The sequence below is a fragment of the Dermacentor variabilis genome, chromosome 9 (assembly GCF_050947875.1).
Source record: "Dermacentor variabilis isolate Ectoservices chromosome 9, ASM5094787v1, whole genome shotgun sequence".
NCBI lineage: Eukaryota > Metazoa > Arthropoda > Arachnida > Ixodida > Ixodidae > Dermacentor > Dermacentor variabilis.
Genome location: NC_134576.1, coordinates 29198402 through 29221283, shown reverse-complemented (window position 1 = coordinate 29221283; position 22882 = coordinate 29198402).

Here is a 22882-nt window from a genome sequence, read left to right as displayed (position 1 = left end):
CAACCTTCTCTGCTTCTTTCTTTTGGAGATCATCATCCGACTAGAACGGCCTGCCCCGTCGCATAGCTGAAATCACCTGTTCATCAACGTTTACTGATAAGTATAATACTAATATTCTTCATTGAACTCATGTGGCCACTAATTAGAATAAACAACATTTGTAAATTCCAACCCTTATGTAATACCCCCAGTGAGGAGTCCTTAAGGAAATAAAAGTGAAGTGAAGTCTCTTTGTGTTGAAGAGAAAGCAGGATAATGATAAAGTGAGCACAACAATGTAAACTTACGTGGCTCGTATAGTGGTCTAGTTGGAACCAGAATTTATAACGAAAATTTATGTTGGCTTTTGCGGAAGAAGCAGCGCCATCGTGTTAACCTGTAAGCATTCGGCTGTTTCTGCCCATGCTGCCTAAAAAACTCCTGTTTTAAACGCCGCTTGTGTAAAACAGCAACCTGTATCTTCTACGGACAATCTTTGACCCCTAAACTAGAAGAGCACTTCGCAAAATATTTTAATGGCCAGGATCTTCTGATTCAGACCGACAGGCATAAGCGGCTTCGTGCATTGGGGCTCATATTCTGCCAGAACAACCAGTTATTACGCCAATTCTAAAATGTGGTTCACTTACCAAACTCTCTCGTACCACATGGCGCAGCCTACGCCACAGCAAATTGCTGTTTTACTGGTAAATGCGACAGACCTTTTAACTTTACGCAGCATATACGCTATATTGGTGTGAAATGCACAAGGAAAAAAGAAAACGGCTTTGGCTGGGCTTGTTGTAGTTATTAGAAATGAGTTGGCTCACCTACAGTTCATGTTGCGTTTACAGTGCAGTACAGAGGGTCGTAGCAAAAGTATCTGTAGCAAAGGCCGTGCTTCACTGTACAGCTGCGAACAGGCGAATACTCGGCGGGCCAGAACGTGCCTGAAAAACGCGCGTCTAAAAGAAACAAGACAAGTAAGTGTTACACTGCCATTCGCAAGATCCGGACCACAGAAAACTTGGTCGGATCAATATGCTAGAGTATTTCACTCTGGAGAGAAATTTCATCATTTACCGTAAAGAAGAGTGCTTAAGTTGCCCCGCCTGTATAAAGTCAGCGGAACGGCGTCACTCTCAGAACTAGATGACAAACCTTAGCAAAGACGTGAGCTTGCAATGTGTTATGGCGGCTCGTTTGTGGAGATGACTTACCCGCGATGCTTTCGCTAGCCGAACTTTCTATGTTTAACCACGGTGCAATGCACTACAGTGCTCCGACGCGTTTGAATCGGCCAGACGCAGGTTCAGCAAAACTGATATCTCTCTGTAAACACCCACGCGAACTGAATCGCCCTATGTGTGATGGAATCAAATACATTGCGTGTGTGGCCTAGACACGGCATGTAGCAGCAGTTGCGACAGGTTCACACAGCTGTGCGATGTACTCTTTTGAGCCTTATGAAAACAAAGAGTTGGGTATTAGGGGAACTAGAAATGCACTAATAGTCATACGTCGGGGCCAAAATTTTTAAGAAGGAAAAGACAGTAGGGGCCCTATAACGTAAAACTATTCGAATATGTTTCTGTTCCAATCTCCTGACGTCAAATTTGCGTAACCACCGAGGCAAGCACCGGGCGGTCTCCCGCAGGGTTGTCTGAACAGACCAATGAAACGCTCTCCTCGTTCATAGGAGGTCACTTTTGTTTGCTTGAAAAACGAATAACACTGCCTACACTGAGCGGCTTGTCGTATCTAATTGGCTGAAAAGAGGCGAGGAGAACGCTCAAGTAGAGAGGGATTCACTGGGGCAGAGCCAGTGCACTGAAAATCGATAACCGGATGAAGAGGGGGGTGCCGGCGTCTGCGACTGGTCGGCTTTCCCTTACATAACTTGTGGTTGCTGGTCGAAAATCACGGCGCCATGCAACGGAAGCTTAAGAATGACGCTAAAAGTGACCCTCAGCAAAGAAGAGTTGGCAGAATGAGGTGGTAAACGTGCCGAAAGGGCTCGAAAACGTTATATGGCCACGCAAGAAGTTTTATTATACGCGAATACAACCATGCTCTCCGGCAGGTGCGAGTAGCCAGCGTCTCAGCGATCGGCGGAAGCCATCTTTTAATACTTTCGGAACGGGGCAGCCTGCAGCTATTCCGAAGAAAATTCAGTTTTGTTCGACATATTAATTCATCTTTATCGCGTAAACGTCACTTTGACGCGGTGAGTTCGTGCGGTTTTGTGAAGTCGCGTGACAGGCAGGTGAAGTGGGTGCAGCCGGAAAACTTTTTACCAATAGCCGAGGGCTACTGGCAAAAACGGGTCAAATAAGAAATAACTGTTTTTCTTTTTTCTGTCAAATCATGCATAATCAGTGTGTACACATCATATCAGATGGGGAGGTATCGCGGTTTTCGTGACGTCGCGTGACAGACAGATGAAGTGGGGGTGGTTGAAAAATGTTTTCGACCAATTGTGGCGGGCTGATAGCAGAATTGGAATAGAAATGTTTGGTATAATTTTATAATATAGCGCCCTAGGATACGCTTGCAGCTGCCTATTTCGATTCATAACATTCTAGTGATGGTTTCTACGGCAGGGCCGGTGCCCTCACACTCGCATCGCTGCATGCATTTCAAGCGCGTGTTCGCTAAATGACAGAGAACGCCACCTTTTATTTGTGCCATGAATTGGGAGTACGGTGCTTAGCCCGCCGATTGAAGATTGCCTTTAGTACTGCACTTAAATTAGCCCAACGAAGTTTGAGTGGTGCCCTTTCGCGTGTGAAGCGTGATTGGAGACTTCGCTGGCACAGTCGCCGCAGGAAGGTCTCTCGGCGCATTCGGTTGGCCGGCACTGCTCGAGCTCTGAAATGTGCTGTGCCTGCAGGTTTGTAATGCAGTTTGTACAATATATTACCGGACAATTACCTGACACTATTCAAATTGAAATTCAAATTCAAATTCTTTATTTTCCAAAAGAAGTTTTGTGGTTGACAGGGCTAAAAGCTGCGGTCTGCAGCTTGACAGAGGCCCGGACACCATGTTCAAGGCAGGACTTGACCACGACGTGAATTTCGAACCGTTAAACAAAAGCGTATGGAACAGAAAATAACAGTTCGTCAGAATAAGAATACATCACACCAGATATAATGGTTTATATAGAGAAGCATATATATATATATATATATATATATATATATATATATATATATATATATATATATATATATATGTACACATACATGTATGTATATGAATTCACATATGCATACACAGAAACACATAATACATCAGGAAAAGATATCACATTCCAAGAACTCTACAATGTGACGTACAAGTAGACACATGAATATTTAGCTTCTGTTAAAGAAAAAAGAAGAATTATGAATGTACGTAGCTGCACGACAATAGTGGTAGGTATGATATTTTTTAAAGAAAAGAGCTGTTGAAGTAATGCTAGTGTGGGCTTTACTATATCTTTGTATTTATTTAGGTTTAACGGAAGATTATATTTCAAAGACTGCAGTTTGTAAAAAGTGCGGAAACGCGGAATTATCCGAAAGTCAAGAGAACGTGTACGAGCATTGGTATTTTGCTGAAGCAGTGCTATTGTACTAATAAAGTTTTTGAAAGTGGTTGAATGCGCATAGAATGAACGCAAAACACGAAATTCATACATATATTGTATTTTCATAATGTTGTACAATCCAAAATAATATTCTGTGGAAGTTAAATAATCGATATTTGCGATATTGCGAAGAACTTTCTTTTGTAATAAACAAATCCTCGTAATATTCCTTTGTGTAGTGGTCAACCATTCGAGACTACAGTAATTATTATGGGAAGCAAACAATGCAGAATAAATTTGTTTTTTGGCTTCCACTGGGAGAACTGCACGTCAACGCGATAGAGCTCCTGTGCTCATTGAAAGTTTTTTGCATAAGTTGTCAACATGTGAATCCCATGTGAGATTAGAACTAAATGTTACTCCGAGAACTTTATATTCACTGACGATTTCGATCCTGTGCCCGTCGCAGTATATATCCTGTTCTAAATTATTTACTTCATTTTTTGCACGGAAGGAAAGTACCTTGGTTTTAGCTGGGTTAATCTTGAGGCAGTTAGAATTTGACGAGAATAAGAGCTTCTCAAGGACCTGATTACATCTTGACGCTAGATCGGCTTCATCAGTTCCGGAGAGTAGGATAGTGCTATCATCGGCATATATGATAAATTTTAAGCTTGTGTCAATACGGACAATATCGTTTATGTATACGTTAAACAAAAGAGGACTTAAAATACCGCCTTGAGGCACACTACATATTATATCGAGGGGAGATGAATGGTAATTGCCAATGTACACAGACTGAGTCCTGTTGGCTAAGTACGAACGGAATAGTTAGAGCCGCTTACCACGAACGCCGTAGTCCGAGAGCTTTAATATAAGTATGTTATGGTTAAGTGAATCGAATGCCCTACTATAATCGATGAAAAGACCGAGAGTTATGTGTTTTGTAGAAGGATCGACATTTGGGCGAGTTGGTACTGGTTGAACATCTTGAAGGGGCAGCGCGAAAAAACGACGACAGAAGGCAGGAACAGCGCTGTCCTGTGTGTTCCTGCCTTCTGTCGTCGTTTTTTCGCGCTGCCCCTTCAAGATGTTCAGTTATGTGTTTATTTTCAATGTTTTGTAGCACACTTTCTTTAAGAGTTAATAAAGCTTTTTCAGTAGAGCGTCGTTTTCTAAAACCAAACTGCGCGTCGGAAAGAAGATTTATTTTGTCAAAGAAGTTAGTCAGTCGAGAAAGCAATATTTTTTCTAAGCCTACTGATACCCGGTGTAACCACATTATCTCGCACTAGTGAGATCCACTTAGCAAAAAGTAAATTTACTGTTGTGGCACAAGATCTTTGTTTCATTGCGGATTCTTATAGCCACTGAGTAAAGTTCTTCGCTGCAATGCAGTGAGCTACTGACATCAGATTTTGAACGTGAAGTAGAGACCTTAATTGTCCATTTATGAGTAGAGACCTCCTTAGTCCATTTTATGTGCAACGTGTTACAATAAAGAAGTCGTAATTTCGGCTAAAAGGCAAAGCACCGATTGCGCAAATCAGTTCACACCTATAAGAAGTAAGGATAATAATTTTATTAGTCGTACAAACTTTAATTATTCGCTTACTAACTAAAATAACAAGCATGGTGTCACGCGCACACGAGCAAACCTGAACACATCTCACTTGATTATCGCGGAACCTTGTTGTCAAAACGCGGGAGTGAGGAAAAGCAGGAGCAGCAGCGACCGAATTCACGTTCGAACTCTCTCTTGAGCCAACGCGCATTAAAAAGTGAGAAAAAGCGCACTTAAAGCTACCATCCCTTGTCGCACTTCGACTCTCTCCGCATTGCAGATCGTTTTCAAGGGTGGGCGCGCGCGACTGCGTCATACGGTACAGCCGCCAGAGTAGAATGCCCACCCTCCTCGCTTCCCTCCCCCCGGTTCCTTGCGCGCGACGAAAGGCGGTGCGCTCACTCCATACTTTCCTCTCTTGCGCGCGCGAGGTTGAGCTGCCATCATTGGTTTACGCTCGCAAGCTTCCACTCGCACATACAGCATACGTGGCGCGGCGACGATGGTATAGCCCTTAGACTTTATAGGGTACATCACGACGATGGAAGGAATGCACCTGGGGAGTCTATGTTATTGCTATCAAAATAATTATCACCTAGCCTGATATCAGCGTGCATCGAGGAGAGAAACGTTGAACGCCCATCAAAGGCTTCAGCTGATGGAAGCTCGGAGAATTATACAAAGAGCCAGTAGTAAGTAGTTTTCCAGTGTGAATCCGGACAAAACAAAACAGATGTTAAGAGCACCGCAATGGTATTGCGAATAGGCTTTAGTGGAAACAAGACCTAACCATCAGGAAAACGCCTTCATGAGGGTTTATATGATCCACATAGTCTTTTTTATTGAATTACCCTAAAGGCCCATAGGGGCATTACATAGGGGTGTTACAATAAATAAACAATGTTTACAGTACGCGCGTTCGAACAGATAATGCAGGCTAAAATAAAAAAACAATATATGAACAAACGTAAACGGAGTACAACGACACATCCTAATTAAGTCTCGAGCCATATGCCGAATAAAAATAGGTGTTAAGAAAAATTAACGTTCATTAGTATGCGTATTTCAAATGGGAAATGCTTGCTAGAATAAGTACATATTCCAGCAGATATTGCAGGTCACAATAAAAGTACACAGCAGGAAAACATTTTATGCACTATATGGAACTAAGTGCTCACCCTAAAACAAAACTACGTACGTAAAGAATATCGAAATATGGTATTAATGAAGTAAAACAAAAAAGGAGCACAAGAGCAGACTGATCTGATGAATAAATCAGCAAGATAATCCTTTGTGCGCACATTAAAATCGTGTTTTATTTTTTCTAGGAATTCAACATGACGTGGAGTTGATACCAATTCAATTGGTAACCTATTAGTGATATATCGCGAGAAAGAGGGGCTACTAATAGAAGAAATTAGCGTGTGCAAGAACGGGCTGCACTTTCAACGGATGATCTAGGTGCTGGAAGATACGGTGGGTGGGTGTGATATGGCATGCGCTGAAAAGCTACCTTCAGTGATAAAACTTGCAAAATTGAGAAAGAACTCATGTGAGTCTTCAATTTTCCAGTGAGGGCACATTTCGATGTTTTAACGCTAGCGATGCTATACGTTCGAGAGTAATTTTTTAATGAAGCAGGATGCTTTGATTTGGACTGACTTGAGCTTTTTGATGAGGTGCGACATGATGCCGACCTAAAATAACAGACGCTTACATCATTCTTGAACGAAGCAGTGTCGTGTAGGCTAATAATTTAGGAACCTTCCTTGCCGAGTATATGTTACGCGTAATGTATACTGTAAAGCAACGCATGTTTACTTTAGTGTTATGAATTCCACCACACAGGCATGAATTGATACCAACTATAGCTACTGGTTTGTCAGAAGAAAACAAATTAGCAAAATCGTCAACGTTACTTGTATGACTTCGGCAATTTACTATGAGAAATTCAAGCAAGTGTGGACCTGTGCGGGCCAGAAACATGATACGACCAGGAGGCGCGCAGCATTCCGAGAGTCCTGATTAATCTTTAGCAGCTGAGTAGTTTAACATGCGTAACATGCGTCTAAATCTAAATAAAAACATTACCGACGATTACGTTACTTCCTAATGCGAAATTTGAGCGCAGCAAATAAGCTGTTTCACCTTTTCGATAGATTGAGGCAAAGAAATCGAGCAACACATGTATGCGCTATCACAGAATTTTTTTTTTATATTTCCCGTACTCCTGGATCATCTCGACGGCGGCGACGGTAAGCTTCTGCTTCGGTGGCACGCACCTCTGGATTCTGACGGCGACGGCGCTGGGCCTCTGCTCTGGCAGCTCGTTTAGCAGCAGCAGCAGCAGCAGCAGACGGAGGACTTCCATCGGTCGTCTCGCTCATGGCTCAGAAAGAACTGGCAGATAATTTCGCAGTGGCGAACGGCAGCGGCAATTTCGGCTCGGGCGGTGCACATATACAGATCCGCCGCCACCGATCTGGCTCTCTGATTGCCACCGCACAGGGGTTGCATTGGAGGAGGAGCGAAGAAAGGAATTAAGTTCGAGCCGGCGCTTTGACAACCGGAGACTCGCAGGAAGAGGGGGGAGGGGGGCGGCGTGTACACCCAGCGGCAAACGATGGGGGCAGAAGCGCGCGCAGCAAGCGCACAACACGATAAAGGGAGGAGGGAAGAGATAGCAGCGACTGACTGATGCCGCTGACGCCGATAGTGAGTCAACCCCAGCTGCGGAGTTAAATAACCGGCGCGTCGGCAACTGAAGAGCACCCCATCCGCCACACAAGAACAGGGGGGGGGACCCTTTCCTCCTCTTTCTGCATGGCGGCGACGGTGTTCTATGCAGTCACGTTATCTTGACTCTCTAGCGGCGTCAGCGGCATGCAGCGGTATCAGTCGGTCGCTGCTAGCGCTGGGGGGCTGAAAGGGGGGCGGAGCTGGTTACGAGGCCGACGACAACGCCGACGACGACGCGAAACCCAGGAACGGACGCCAAAGAGCTGCGCTCTAAAAGGAAATGGCTACCTTCTAGGCTTCTCGATACTTTTTGGGTAGCATTATACACGTACCGCCTGCTTTCGATATGCGCTGCAGAACTCCGGCTGCATGAAAGAACCCAAGGTGCTCAAAATTAAGCCGGTGTCCTCCACAACAACGTGCCCCATAATCATATGGTGCTTTGGCATGTAAAAGTCCAGAGTTTATCTTTAAGGCTTGCCCAGGCTGTGACCACATTCGATGAGCTTATAGCGGTAAATATGAGCAGTGGGACTAAGATCTTCACTAAGTGCAAAACTCTTGCTACTACATTTTGCCCCGGATGATAAAACTTTTTTCATTATCTATCAAAGTGTTGAATTTTATTATTACATCACGACTGTCACCTTCTCAGTGATTGCCCAGCCTATGGACACGTCGGATGTCCTGTTGAACTGAGAGATAGGTACATTTCGCCCTGGAAAAGCGCCAAAGGTTTTTCTTCCGTCTACGTCAAATTTTATTTTGCCTATCAAATATGCCAATATTAACCAAGTTTTTTGCCATGATCTTCTATTCACATTGTGGAAGGACCGTTTGGCTGCAGCTACTTCTGGTGTCACAGCATCATGATTTTCACCTAATTGTTTTACTGAAACCATGCCATTTTCAAGGGTACTTAGGCGCGACAGCAATGCTCGCACAGACGAATTCATTTCGGCTTCCTCTTCATGAAGTGACCACATTTCCTCTGCAGAGGACACATGGTGAACGTTTTTTGAGCTGCAGTATGAACACCAGCGATACTAGAAATTTGGGCGTGTGCATTGTTAGGTTACTTCGAAGAGCTACCTGCACAGATATACATAGAACCAGCATTCTTTCCAAAACGGTGAGCCAGTGTAATTTCTACATCACTGCAGTGTTCAGTAGCAGCAAGCTACACAAGCGACACCAAGCAGGAAAAATCACATCGAAACACTGTATATAAGATTGGGGAAGCTATTGGGGCGCGACGCTGCAATAACACAATATTCAAAGCTACCGCAATAGAAAGCCAAGGCTAGGTAACTAACCTGAGTAAGAAACTGGCATAAACCCCTGGCGGATTCTATATCTCGTCCCGCCCAGCGCTCAATGAAATGCTGCTCAGAGTATATAGCTGCACCTTGGCTGAGCGAACTAATGCGTATCGCCAGTTGTCCAATGTTGCCCCTTGACAACCGGTGCATCCGTCAAGCACAGGTGCGCTCACCAAGTCGATGGTAAATCCCCAAAATGTGTCCTCGTAAACGCACATTTACTCCAGGAAATGGACAGGCCCATTACAGATGGGGTAAAAGAAACTGTATGTACCGCGCAGACGTCCATCTGGTCAGGAATCTACGTTGACCAGCCAGCGGTGTCAGGCAATAGATAGCGCAGATCCGCACAAGTAACCCGCATAAGCCCACAGCGAAAGCGATGTCATGCGCCCTTGTAAGCTGAAGCGAATTCTTGAAGTAGATTTCAGAAGAGTTTCCTACTAAATTAATAATAAATAAATTAAAAGTTTCCTAATAAATTAATTAATAAAAAAATTCATTATTCGCGACTCTTCAGGAAAGACACAACAATAACTCTCGCAGACCCATCGTATGATCTATATTTAGTTAGCGGTTCTAAAGTTCCGCATTAAAAAATTCTGTTTGGGGGATCTCGGTGCTTCGCAGAAACAATATAGGAAAGAGTAAGCTCGGAAGTTTACAGAAAGCTGTACGATGCGACCAAACACAGCACAACGGATGGTCAATCGCCGATTCATGTTACCATCGTCACGAACGATGGCAATGTGCAATGTCCGTCATTCGATTGCGCGCAAGCACGATGAGGCTTTAGTCGAAAATATTGCAGGGCTGCTAATAGAAAACACTGACTTGATGAACTATCCCTTAACTCTTGATAGGCGTAAGACGTACACGCGCCGCGGAGATGGACCTCCAAAGCGCATGACGAAAACGTTCGCCTGGAACTGACAAGCGTTCACGCTGGAACTCATGTGCAGTGTTGCCAGGTCTTCGGGAGGAAACGTATCCCAGAAATTCTGAAAGGTAGCCAAGACAGCCACGAACTCCGGCGAAAGCTTTAATTAGTAGCAAGGAAAAGTAGCGCATGCTTTTCTGAAAAGACAACATGTCAGCCAGCAACATGAAGCTGTTGCACTCAGGATCAAACTTCTAACGCAGCCGATGAATGGAGAAGTTGCTATGAACGACCGAAACTGCACAAGCTTATCGGGAGGAAACGTCAAAAAGCGGTAGGCAGTGCTACCGCTACCATGATGTGGCCGTACGAGATACGGTGGCTGCAGCTGCCGTGACAGACACCACCATTACTTTTCTACATATCGAAAACCTCTGAGAACCAAGCCAGTTTTCGACGAGAACACAAAGGAACAGATGGCGAAAAAAGACCTGTGCTGTCCTGCTGCACTGCCGGAAAACCAAGAGAACAGAACAAAGCAAGTATTATTATACCTGAATTTACCATAATGACCAGCTGACGTGCAGTGATAATTTTTGCCGCACGCTTGCGTGCATTTTCTGCGTCTAAGCAACGTCGCCAGTTTCAGCGCAATAAGCTTGCAGCACGCCGTCCTTGCACCACGGTGGCTTCACTTAAAACGTTCACGTGCAAATTGTATTAGATCACACGCATTTACTCTCCCTGCTACGTAGTCAAGTAGTCACAAGACATTCGCACCTGCAATGTAATGGCTACCATCACGCGTTTCCGGTTGTGGCAGTCATTTATGGGGCCAAGAACGATGGTCTTGGAGATTCTCTATAGATTTAACTGTCGCTGCGGGTGATATTATGACACAAGCTATTGCTCCTGCCCTAAGAAGGACGCAAAAGCATTGCCTTTAAGATTCTTTAATTCATTTTACTCCGAGCGATGTGCTTGGGCCTTTTCAATTATCCGTCCGTGGCAGTCTCGGGCTACCGGAGAAGTTGATTTAAGCCAACGTTGCATATCAAGCACCTCGGGCAGCCGTGCACAGCGCAGGATGGCTGTGCTGACCGCATGGTAGCTGAGATATATATTTTAGCTCCTGAATCTGCTTCCGTTGCTTGCAAGACAAAAAAGCATGCACTTCATGATCTGGCTTTTCGGACTGTTATTTCGAGGAGGCCGTCAGGCAGAGTGTGATTCGGACGCTACCTATACAAATTACCACCGTCAAAAGTAGCCAGAAAGCATCCAAGTCTCGAGGCACGATTTTCGGTCGCCAAGAGTCTCAAAGGGTAGCCAATTTGGCAAGAAATCGCCAAATCTGGAAACCCTGCTCATGAGCACATGACACAACCATCACGTTACGAGAAAAGACGGAGACTGAGCGTGGGGTGCACCATCCGTCGAGTATTCGGAGCCTGCATAGAAGGGCGAAGAGATCCATAAAAAGGGCAGCATTAGTTCATGTGGCCTACTACGCGCAAATCTGCGCAAAGCCTGCATGCAACAGACAGTGGCGATTCGACTGGCGTTGCGTTCTCCAGGGTAGCGTATCGTACCGCTGCCGAGTTGTAGCGGCACCTGCCTATCAAATTGGGTAGCGTGGCGTTGTTGCCGGGCTGCAGGCATCCGCTAGACCATGGCGACCAAGTGAGGACGAGACGAAGTCTAGTGCGAAACTTGCATGGTTTCTTCAAAGGTTCATGAAATATGAAGAGAACGGAATGAAGTGTTCAAAAGTACATTTCGGAGCCCCTTATATAGGCTCTCTACAATTGTGGGAGGGATATTGCTTCCGTCGACGTCACGTGACCGGCACAAAAAGCCTGCTGCAAGGAGGAGGCCATCCCACCTCCTGGAATTGTAGACGCTTGTCGGTCTCTTTTGCGCGTTGCTGGTTTGTGGAAGTTCTCCTGTAGACTTTGCCCGTTCGGGGAAAGGGTCCCTCTAAAGTCGTACACACACACACACACACACGCACACGCGCGCACACACACACGCACACACACAAAAGAGGCATGCAAACACTGCGGGGCTTCCGCCAGACCGGCAGACACTCGAAATGGTCATGGCGAATTAGGAAGTCACGCTTCATATCGACGAGGCAAGGTGTGCGAAGGTCGGGTGAGAGAAATTTCTTTCTTCACATGGTGCGGGACGCCAATCGTAGCAGGAGCAGTCACGCCTCATTTCGGCGAGGCATGGTGAGAGAAGGTCGGGTAAAATCCCTTTCTGCACGTGGTGCCAGATGCCAACCCTAACAGCATCTCTGGCGGGGGAGGAAGATCCGGACGCGTAGGGGCCTGCAGCCGCTGTGCGAGGGATCGGCGTTTCAGTAGCAGAATTCTCCTTAGAGGTGACGAACCCTTAGTTCGTAGATGACAGATTCCTGGGAGTTGTAATCAGTCCTCATGGCCACTCTTGTGACTTTTCTCCCTGGTCCGGTTCGGTGAAATTGGTCTTCCAAGCAGGTCTCGCAACTTTTCGTCTCCTGCGTGGGCAAGCAATCACCCCAGTGCAGTGCCGGACCCACAAACAAAAAAGCAGCGAGCAGAAGGCCACCCTCCTGCAAGACACACCCGGCTTTTAAAAAAAAGAAAACCCGCTACACCTTTCCCATTCTTTACGCGCGTGCCCCCCCCCCCCCTGAACGCTAAAAACAGTCATTTCTTTAAAGAATTAAGACGTGGTTAGTAAAATCAGCTAAGAATAGACTATACTTCGGAAAAATACGTAAGAACGAACGTAAAAATGCCACAGAAGCCCGGTTGAACATGACGCTTTCCTTACTCAAGGGGCAACGACTCAAACCGTCGGTATTGCCGTTAAGCTTACCCTTCTTGTAGCGAATATGGAAGGTGTGCTGTTGAAGAGACAAGCTCCCGCGCAAAAGACGACCGTTTTTCGTAGACATGGACTGCAGCCATTTGAGGGGACAGTGGTCAGTCTCTATGGTGAACCTTGAACCAGTGATATAGCAAGCTAGCTTCTGCACCGCCCATACAACGCAGGCTCATTCCTTTCCTGATGTACTGTATGCTTCCTCACGAACTGAAAGCTTTCTACTGGCGTACAGTACAGGGTGTTCGTTCTCGTCATCTCTTTTTTGACAGAGCGCCACCCCCATGCCCCTGTCACTGGCATCACACTGAAGAATGAATGGCTTAGAGTAGTCGGGCGCGTTCAACACTGGCTGTCTTGTTAATGCTTTCTTCAGCATACTAAAAGCCTTTTCTTTTGCGTCATCCCACTTTACCGTTTGTGGTTCTGTTTTTCAAGAAGCAGCCGTTAGGAAACTCGCAATCTCGGAATACCGCGAAATATGTCTTTGGTAATAACCCGCCAAGCCACGGAATGATCTGATATCCCGCTTGGTGCGTGGTTGCGGGAAGAGGTCTATTGCGGTCAGTTTAACCTCGGAAGGTCCACGATGGCATTGTCCTATTATATGACCCAGACAAGCTACCTCCCCGGGCCCTAATTGGCATTTGGGAGCTTTAAGAGTTAGGTTGGCCTCTCGTATTCGGCACAGCACGGTTCGCAGATGTTGCGTATGGTCGGCCCATGTTGAACAAAAGATTGCTATGTCATCGAGATACGGAAGTGCTCCATTCCTCGTAGCATCTGCTCCGTAAGGCTAGAGAAGCAATATGGCGCATTCTTCAATCTAAAGCTCAATACTTTCGGACGAAAGGTTCCCATCGGGGAAATAAACGCCGCAAGCCTGCTTGCCCTCTCAGTCAATGGAACTTGCCAGTACCCTCTGACTAAATCGAGCGTAGAGATGAAATTGGTACTGCTGACTTTCTCAAGCATTTCCTCGATATGCGGTATTGGATAAGTCTGGCCCTTCGTGATTAAATTGAGCCTGCGGTAGTCGATAAATGGTTGCGGCTCCTTTCCTGGGACCTCAGCTAAGATAAGAGGCGAGGTATAATCACTCTCTCCTGGCTCGATTACACATAGCTCTAACATCTTGTTATTTCAGTGGTCATGACTTCACGCTGACGAGGTGAAACGCGATAAGCTTTCGAACGAACTGGGTCCGATGAGGTTAACTCGATTTCGCGAACGATCGCAGTGGTCCTGCCTGGTGTGTCTGAAAATACGTCTTTAAATTCAAACACGAGTTCCCTCAGTTCGGCCCTTTCATTGGGGTTCTACTCCGCCTGTTCTCCTGACTTGTCAATGGTCTCGTGAATGTCTTTTGCCTCCGTCACTGCTGTTAACTCCGGAAAGTCGACAGGCATCTCCTCAAGTTGGTTAAGGGACGTGCTCACAATGGCCTCACTCTACCGGTAGGGTTTAAGTAGATAGCTATGGTCCACTTGTGGTGTCCTCCGTTTTCCCGGTACCGTGATTACGTAGTTTGTTTCACATAATTCTGAATTATGTCAACCGGTACTTCCCATTGAAGCTCTAGCTTGTTTTTCAATGAGGGTTTCAGGATCATTACCTTTTCCCCAACTTCAAAGCGTTGCGTGCGAACCGTCCTGTCATAGTAATGCTTAGCATTACTTTGTGCCTTACGCACTTCCTGCTTTGCAATTGTTTTGGCAGGGCGCAGGTTCAATAACTTTTGTCTGCATTCTGACTCGCGAAGCATTCCAAGCTCCGGCGCTTGCCTTACCTGTTCATTAGATGGTGTACTTTCCGCATTATCCCCTATAGGCCTGTCCTCTTCGGTACTGGTTAACCAATCTTCCATCAAACCTGTTCCCTACACCACTGGACATTTGTACGCTACCTTGGCTGCGAGCTCCCTTGCCTTGGAACGAGTTAGGGCTTGCATTGCTCCCTCACTAAACCCGATTCCCTTGCGTCGTAGCACATCCTCTGATTTGTTAGGAAATAAATACGGATACTACGGCGGGAGATGTGCCGAGATGGCGGCTTCAGTGCCCAGTACTCCAAAAGGGCCTTCGATACGAATCTTGGCCACAGGGAGACAAACACTGGAGATTTTTACGGCTTGCCCTATCCAAGCACATTCTCCCGTGAACTGACCTTCCTCTACGTACGACGGATGCACCACGTCCATTGTGGCTGCCGAGTCGCAAAGCACTCTACATGGTTGGCCGTTTACAACGAAGGCTTGAATGTACGGTTCTAGCAATGTCAGATTTTCCTCGTTACTAGTTGTGACATCAATACTAGTTTGGGATTTCTGAACCCTACGGAGATATGCCCCGTTTGCTGGCAGTTGTAGCAAACTACTGGTTCTGTCGCCTCGAATGTTTTTTCCTTCTGCCTCTCTGGACTCCGTTCGGCTGGTTCCTTCTCTTCCTCGCTGTCCTCGTCACTAGTTTTCACCAAATCTGACCTTTCCATTGTTCTATACCGACTCGACATTGGCCATCGCTTTGGCTTGTCGGGTCTGTATTTATTCATCTCCTTCTTAGGAGCTTCGTCGCTTTCATCCGCACGGCGAGTTACGTACTTTTTAGCGAGATCAGCCGCTCTCGTGATAGCGTCTACGCCTGGCCTATCCTGAACCCAATACTTGAGGTTTACAGGCCGCCGGCGGTCGAATTGTTCTAAAGCGATGCGCTGAATTCTCTTTTCGGCATCGCCGAGTGCACCCTCTTCTCTGAGCCATTCCTTCAGGTTTACCTCCAAGGTGTATGCAAACTCTGAGTATGACTCACTTTTGATCTTCTCGACTTCCCTGAATTTTCGCCGAAATGCTTCCGCTGACAATCTGTACTTTTTAAGCAGCTTCGCTTTGACTTCATCGAAGTCCTCTGCTTTTTCTTTCCCCATGAGGGCAATGATATCAGCTAGCTCACGTGGCAGTAACGTAAGCAAGCGTTGCGGCCGCGTGTTTCCCGCGAATTCGGCCTTCTCACACGTGCGCTCAAACTGTACCAGAAAAAGACTTATGTCCCATCCTACTGCGTAGGGTGCCATCAAGTCTGCCATTCTGCGCTCACTTTCACGTGTTTCTGTGCAAGGTCTTTCACTATTTTGGGCTTTCAGAAGCTCAATCTCTAGGCGCTTCATTTCGAGTGCGTCACGTAATACACGATCACACTCTTCTTTGTCCTCACGTGTTGCCCGCTCGCACTCTTCTTTTTCCTCTAGGCGCTTAAGTTCTTCTTTCTCTGCCATGCTAGCTAGGCATTTCTTCACTTCATCATCGTCTGCCCCGATCACTTCGATCGCCTCTGTGATCTCCGGCTTTCTCTTTGATTCGGCAATTTGGCGGCCCAACTCTTTGGCCAAGCTCAAAAATTACGGCTTCTTCAGTGCCTTCAAGTTCATGGCTGCCCTTAGTGCTCCTAACACTTCCCTCTATAACAACCTTGACGTACTCAAAAGTTCCGTCAACGGTTAAAGAAAAATCACTGCACTGTACTTTTCCAAAAAATTTACGTAAATCCAAGTGATATCTTAGTGAAGAAAAGCCGTGCACTCACCATATGCAGTCATGAATCCAGACACCTTCCTTCTGAACGTTGTCACCAGGACGAAGAGGCTACGATCTCGTAGTTGTCTTCCAAGCTGGGGGCTCCAGTGTTGCGCTTACCAATCACTGCTAGTCAGTTTGTTGCGTACTCCAGGGTAGCGTATCATACTGCTGCCGAGATGTAGCGGAGCCTGCCTATCGAAGCTCGACCGACGTTACTTCTTGGGTAGCGTGCCGTTGTCGGCGGGCTGCAGGCATCCGGTAGACCATGGCGACCAAGCGAGGACGAGACTAATTCTAGTGCGAAACTTGTATGGTTTATTCAAAGGTTAAAGATATATGAAGAGAAGAGAATGAAGTGTTCAAAAGTACATTTCGGAGCCCCTTAAATAGGCTCTCTATTCTGTGGGAGGGATCTTGTTTCCGTCGACGTCACGTGACCGTCACAGAAAGCCTGCTGCCAGGAGGAGGCCGTCCCGCCTCCTGTAATTGTAAAACCTTGTCCGTCTCTTCTGCGCGTTGCTGGTTCGTGAAAGTTCTCCAGTAGACTTTGGCCGTTCGAGGAAAGGGTCCCTCTAAACTGGCACACACACACACACACACACACACACACACACACACACACACACACACACACACACACACACACACACACACACACACACACACACACACACACACACACACACACACACACACACACACACACACGCACACACACACACACACACGCGCGCGCGCGCGCGCGCGCGCGCGCACGCACGCACACGCACGCACACGCACACATAAAATAGCCCTGTAAACACTGCTGCGCTTCCGCCAGACCGGCAGACACTCGAAATGGTCACGGAAAATTAGGAAGACACGCTTTATTTCGACAAGGCAAGGTGTGTGAAGATCGGGGGATAGAAATTTCTTCCTACATGTGATGCGGGACGCCAACCGTAGCAGGAGCCGTCACGCCTCATTTCGATGACGCATGGTGAGAGAAGGTCGGGTGAAATCCCTTTCTGCACGCGGTGCCAGACGCTAACCCTAACACTGGGCAAAGTAAGTCACTCTGCTCTGTTCTACGGACGTGGTTGCTCCCGTTGCACTGGTTGCAGTACATGGTTTTCCCGACATGTTTCGAGAGCGTAGGAGTGCTGGACGCTATTAATTGCGACACGATAGGACATGATGACCTTGTGGCTGGTGCTAATCCGTGGTAATGGACAGCTATTTCGGCGCGCTGCCTACCGCTTTGTGACGTTTCCTCCCGATGGGCTTGTGCAGTTTCGGCTGTTGATTGCAATTTCTCCATTTATCGTCTGCATTAGAAGTTTGATCCTGAGTGCAACAGCGTCATGTTGCTGGCTGACATGTTGTCTTTTCAGAAAAGCGTGAGCTGAAGGCAGCCGTGGAAGATACTTAACATTCCGCGACATGATCACGTACTACGTGGTGGATTGTGTGTGTTGATTCCATATATGTCCGGTATGGGACATTCCGTTGAAAACATCCTTCACACATCCATAGGATTATTGTTTTGGGATTTGTTTAGATCTCAGAAGCTCAATCGCGTGGATGTCCGAAGGATGTTTAAATGGGACATCCCAAAATTATTGTCCTCCTGTTATCCACTGGAAACCCTAAGCGGGGCTTGGACGTTCAGATCTAATCGGGATGTCCAGATGATATTCGTGGTCCAATAAGTGATGCACGAAATACGTTCAGATTTTGCCTTTCCCCGATATATCCATACGAGATACTGCGGCTGCAGCTGCCGTGACCGACACCACTGTTACTCTTCTACATATTAAAATTATCTCACTCACCTCCACGGATTGTGCTGAAGTTGCAGCTGTTATCACAGCTTTAAAGCACTACCAAGCAACTTGTCACGATGCACTGACCTTACGAATTCCAAGCCCACCTGTACACCTGGTCACTTACCGCCCCCCCCTAGCCCCCTGTATGTTGAAAGAAGTAACACAAGCAGCTGCACATACCGATGGAGGTTGTCGAAATATTTAGGCACCAGGGCTACAGGGGGCAACGGAAGAGCGCCTCGAATCACCCGTGAAGCACTTCACCGGGTTTTCTCGGATGCTTGTCATAGGCAAGTACGCCTTGAACCAGAGCTTTGAACTCCTGCCATCTAGTACAACCGCAGAAACATCTTCCCCTCACTGCACTCACTGCTTAACGCAAAGCAATGCACAATGATTAGTCGAACGTCAAACGCAAGCTATACGCACCCACTTCGGTGACACTACGACTACCAGCACAACGCCATCCTTCCACCTAGATGTGTCAGATATGGGAGATATCCTGGCACGCAGCACCCGCCGTGACGGCATACAGGCTTTAGCACTCCACTGAAAGCCCGAAGCCGTGGGTTGAAATCCCAGTCGCGGCGGCCGTATTTTGACCGGGGTCAAGTGCAAACACGCTCGTGTACCGTACATTGGGACATAGGTGCCGACTAAGGGGGAGGGGGTGCCTCGGGGCCCTCCAAAGTTTTCCAGGGAGGAGGCGAGGCGCCCCCCCCCCCCGCCGGCGATGCCAAAGGCTACGCTCTCCGCAGACACAAAAAATGTCATTACCGGAGTCTTGTCACCAACATCCTTTCAGGTTTGTTATGACTTGCCGCTATCTTTTTACCTAAATTTTATTGGGGCTAATAGCTTACTGCATCATTGTTGGCGCGAGCGTGCACGGCTTTCAATTTATAATTTTGCTTTATTTCTTCAAATCCTGACAGTAAGATGGCAAGCGCATTAGACGCATCAATGTCGGCTGCTTCATGCGTACTTTTTCACTTTAACATTGTTTTAAATTTCCACTCTAAACACCCTGCACATGCAATATATGTTTAAATATATACACAGGACAAAGTTTATTAAATTTTTGAAAGAGGACGAGGTAGCCACTTAACAATTATTTCTAAAGTTATGGATAGCCTATCGCTAGAGAATGAATATGCTGCTGCATGTTCACCTCGCTTCAAATTGCCTTGCATACATCTTTGACGCTGAAATAAGCCTGCAGATTTCAGGGACCCCACCGGCAGTCTTTTATGAACGACGTGTGAAATACACGTGAAGGATATGTGTTTGATATTGCTTCTCTTTGCAGTAAGCAATGCTAATGACTCTTGCCCGCCTCCTCCTCGCTTTTTCTTTCCTGTGAATTGTATATCTGTGTTCAAAACAAATTATAATAATAACGACTCACCAAAAGAAAAGAAAATCTCCTAATAAGTAACAACATTTGTTAGGGATCGAAACATCATCGCTTCTATGCAATGGTCATAAATATATACAGGGTGTCCCAATTAGCTATGATCCATTAAGGTTTAGAGAAAGAGCAATTGCTTTACTCGAAAAAACCTAGTGCATGCTGTTTCCAGTGCAGTGGAGTAGCCACCAGTAAATTTTTCTTTATAGAGAGCTATTTAGGTATAATTGTGATGAATTATATAAGTCTAGGCGCGCTATTCTAATTATCAAAGTGCCAATGAGGCATTTGTACGCACAGCCAAGGGGCATCCAACTGCGATATGTTCAGGGACGTGCTAATTGCGTACAAATTTTTCCGACAGACAAATAAATATCGCAAAATATGCAACATACCGCGTGACTGCCACGTGATACCACGTGATAATCTTCTGTGTCCTGAACATCTACAAACCTTGCTATGCATGCTGGAAAATACATCCGTGTGGTCCTCCGCATCTTGCACAGGAGAAAAGCCCGTGTTTGTTTTTGCACTCGCATGTAACAGTGATTACAAACTAAAAAAACTGTACAGCAACATCGTGCTATGGTAGTTTGCAGACTACGTGTTATTAGTTTTTCGGCATTTTTAACAGAAGTTTCACTCAGTGAACAAACTACGGCACGTACGCCTGCATTTTCTACACTACGACAAAATAGGACTCACAATGGAAAATTACTCGCATTTGCAAACATCTGTGTTCTGCACCGCTATACCTGCTTTCATTATGCTATGTGCGTGCTGCAGCACCACAAGATGAAAAGCAGGCCCTACTCTCTTTCAATCTGGATGTAAGAGATTACATGCGAAGTTTGTGTTAAAGCTTTTTGAAAACAAAAACGTGTGCACTTGTATCGTGCTTTTTACATAATAAACAATGTGTATCACATGAAACAAAAGAGTTCGTGTATTCTAGCTACGTTTCAAGCGATAAAGCTCAAGTGCGCTGCATATAAAAAAAGTTTAACCCCCTTCTCCCTCCCCCCCCCCCGCGGTATACCAGCACCTTTTAAAAGCTTTTACAAACACATTTTCGCGGCCCTACGAAGCATACTTCACGGTTAAATGGTACGGAAAATAACACATCAACGAAGTCTTTGTACAGTTTAGATATCTGAATAAAGTGACAAAGAGAAAGAAGTGCACCGACAACAAACAGATCGTACAAATTTTTCTCTCGTGCGTCACTTGACATAGCACGAGCTAGGGCACGCGCGGCCGCGCCAGTTTTCATTCTGACTCGGACAATTACCCGCGTGTTTCCCTTGCATTATAAGCGCGAACTTATCCATCTCTCTTATGCTTGTTCCTTGGCAGCTAACACTCCAAAACGCTGTGTTAAACTGCAGCCGTCTTTGGGGTCCGCCGGCGTTCTCTATGTATTTCTTTGTAATCGATAACGCAACAATGACGACGTACAACATTGTAGCACCTTCCGGATCAGCCCAGATCGTAACGGAACAAGTTCCAACGTTTCTTCCTCTGAGTAAAAAAAAAAGCGCTCTCGTCGTACCATCACCGTCATACTATCATCATCGCCATTGCCTTGCTTTGTCATCATACACATTCACAAGTCAAACACACAACATCTCATATCCTGCACTTTGGTCCAACTGGTCACTGTTCGAGCCAAAACAAGAATTGTGGGAGAGCCATTTCCTTGATAATGTTACGCACAACATCGATTCCCACAGTTCATGGGATCTGCATAACATTAAAATTTTCTCTAGCACATGTGACGCTACACAGTACGACTGAGTGGTGCATTGCTGTTTACGGATCCCCCAAACTAGTGTGTGTATTGTCACGAGCCTTCAGGGGTCATTTCGGGGGTTCAATAAAGAGCACAGCAGTTGGCGCCTGAAAAGTGCGTCCGTTGAAGGCTGGCTTGCGAGCAGGAAGACGCGCGTGGTATTCTGAGTTCTTTTGGGCTCGACCCACTCTTACCTTCGATCCACTACCTACATGTGGCATATTCCCCTCATCCGAACAAAATCATCGTGCCGATGCTGTAAAATAGGCGCACCAATTAAAGAAAAATAAGACAAAGTAGACAAAGTGAAAGTACAACGAAAAAGAAACGCCCCACTGCCACAGTCAATGAAAGAAGCGGCAAGCTCACGACCAAAAATGAAAAACATAAATAAAGAAGGGTGAATGATGAAAAATTACGAACACGCATTGTAAGTTTCATGCGCAGAAGATTAACTATGTGCGAGCTCCCTTGTCTTTGTGTCCTGGTCCGTGTCTGCTATGTTGTGCCCGGGACCACATTGTAGTTAACGTCACTGACGCAGCAGAGTACTAGATACGACCAAAATACCGGCTCAGCAACTTTTCAAAAAGGCCGCGGCGGCGAAGAAGGGTCAACGCCCAAACTTGGTCCCCTCAGTTGCTGGACGTATTGGGGCGGCGTGCATGCGGAAAAGCCACGAAGTCCGAGGCGCTGGTAAGGGAACCGGCGATACAGGTGGTCAGCTTCACCGCATTGGAAGCACAGAGGCCGACGATAGGGTGTGCGCCGAATATCGAACTTCCGAGGACACTTGCACCTATCGACGTTGTAGTGGACCAGTTGTTCCGGACAATGGGTAACTGGAGCGGCATGCGCAAAGGGCAGCGGCGTGTACCCTGCTTCGCTGTACGATATCGGCTGCACCGACTGAAGTGACACTTTAGGAGGAGCACGAACAAACTGCGTCGTAGAGGAAGCAGGGTGCCTTTAGGCTTCCTCGTAGGTCGCACGGCAGTATTCAGTATGTCCTGCCCCAGCGTCATCAGGAGGCAAGATATCACGGAGGGCCTGGTGCAGCTCCTACTTCATAACTTACCCGCCGTGGTCGCTGAGTGGCTATGGTGTTGGGCTGCTGAACACGAGGTCGCGGGATCGAATCCCGGCCACGGTGGCCGCATTTCGATGGGGGCGAAATGCGAAAAGACCCGTGTGCTTAGATTTAGGTGCACGTTAAAGAGCCCCAGGTGGTCAAAATTTCCGGAGTCTTCCACTACGGCGTGCCTCATAATCAGAAAATGGTTTTGGCACGTAAAACCCCAAATATTATTATTATTATTATTACTTCATAACACTTCCAATAGAGCTTACCCTAGGGTGCGGTGTTGG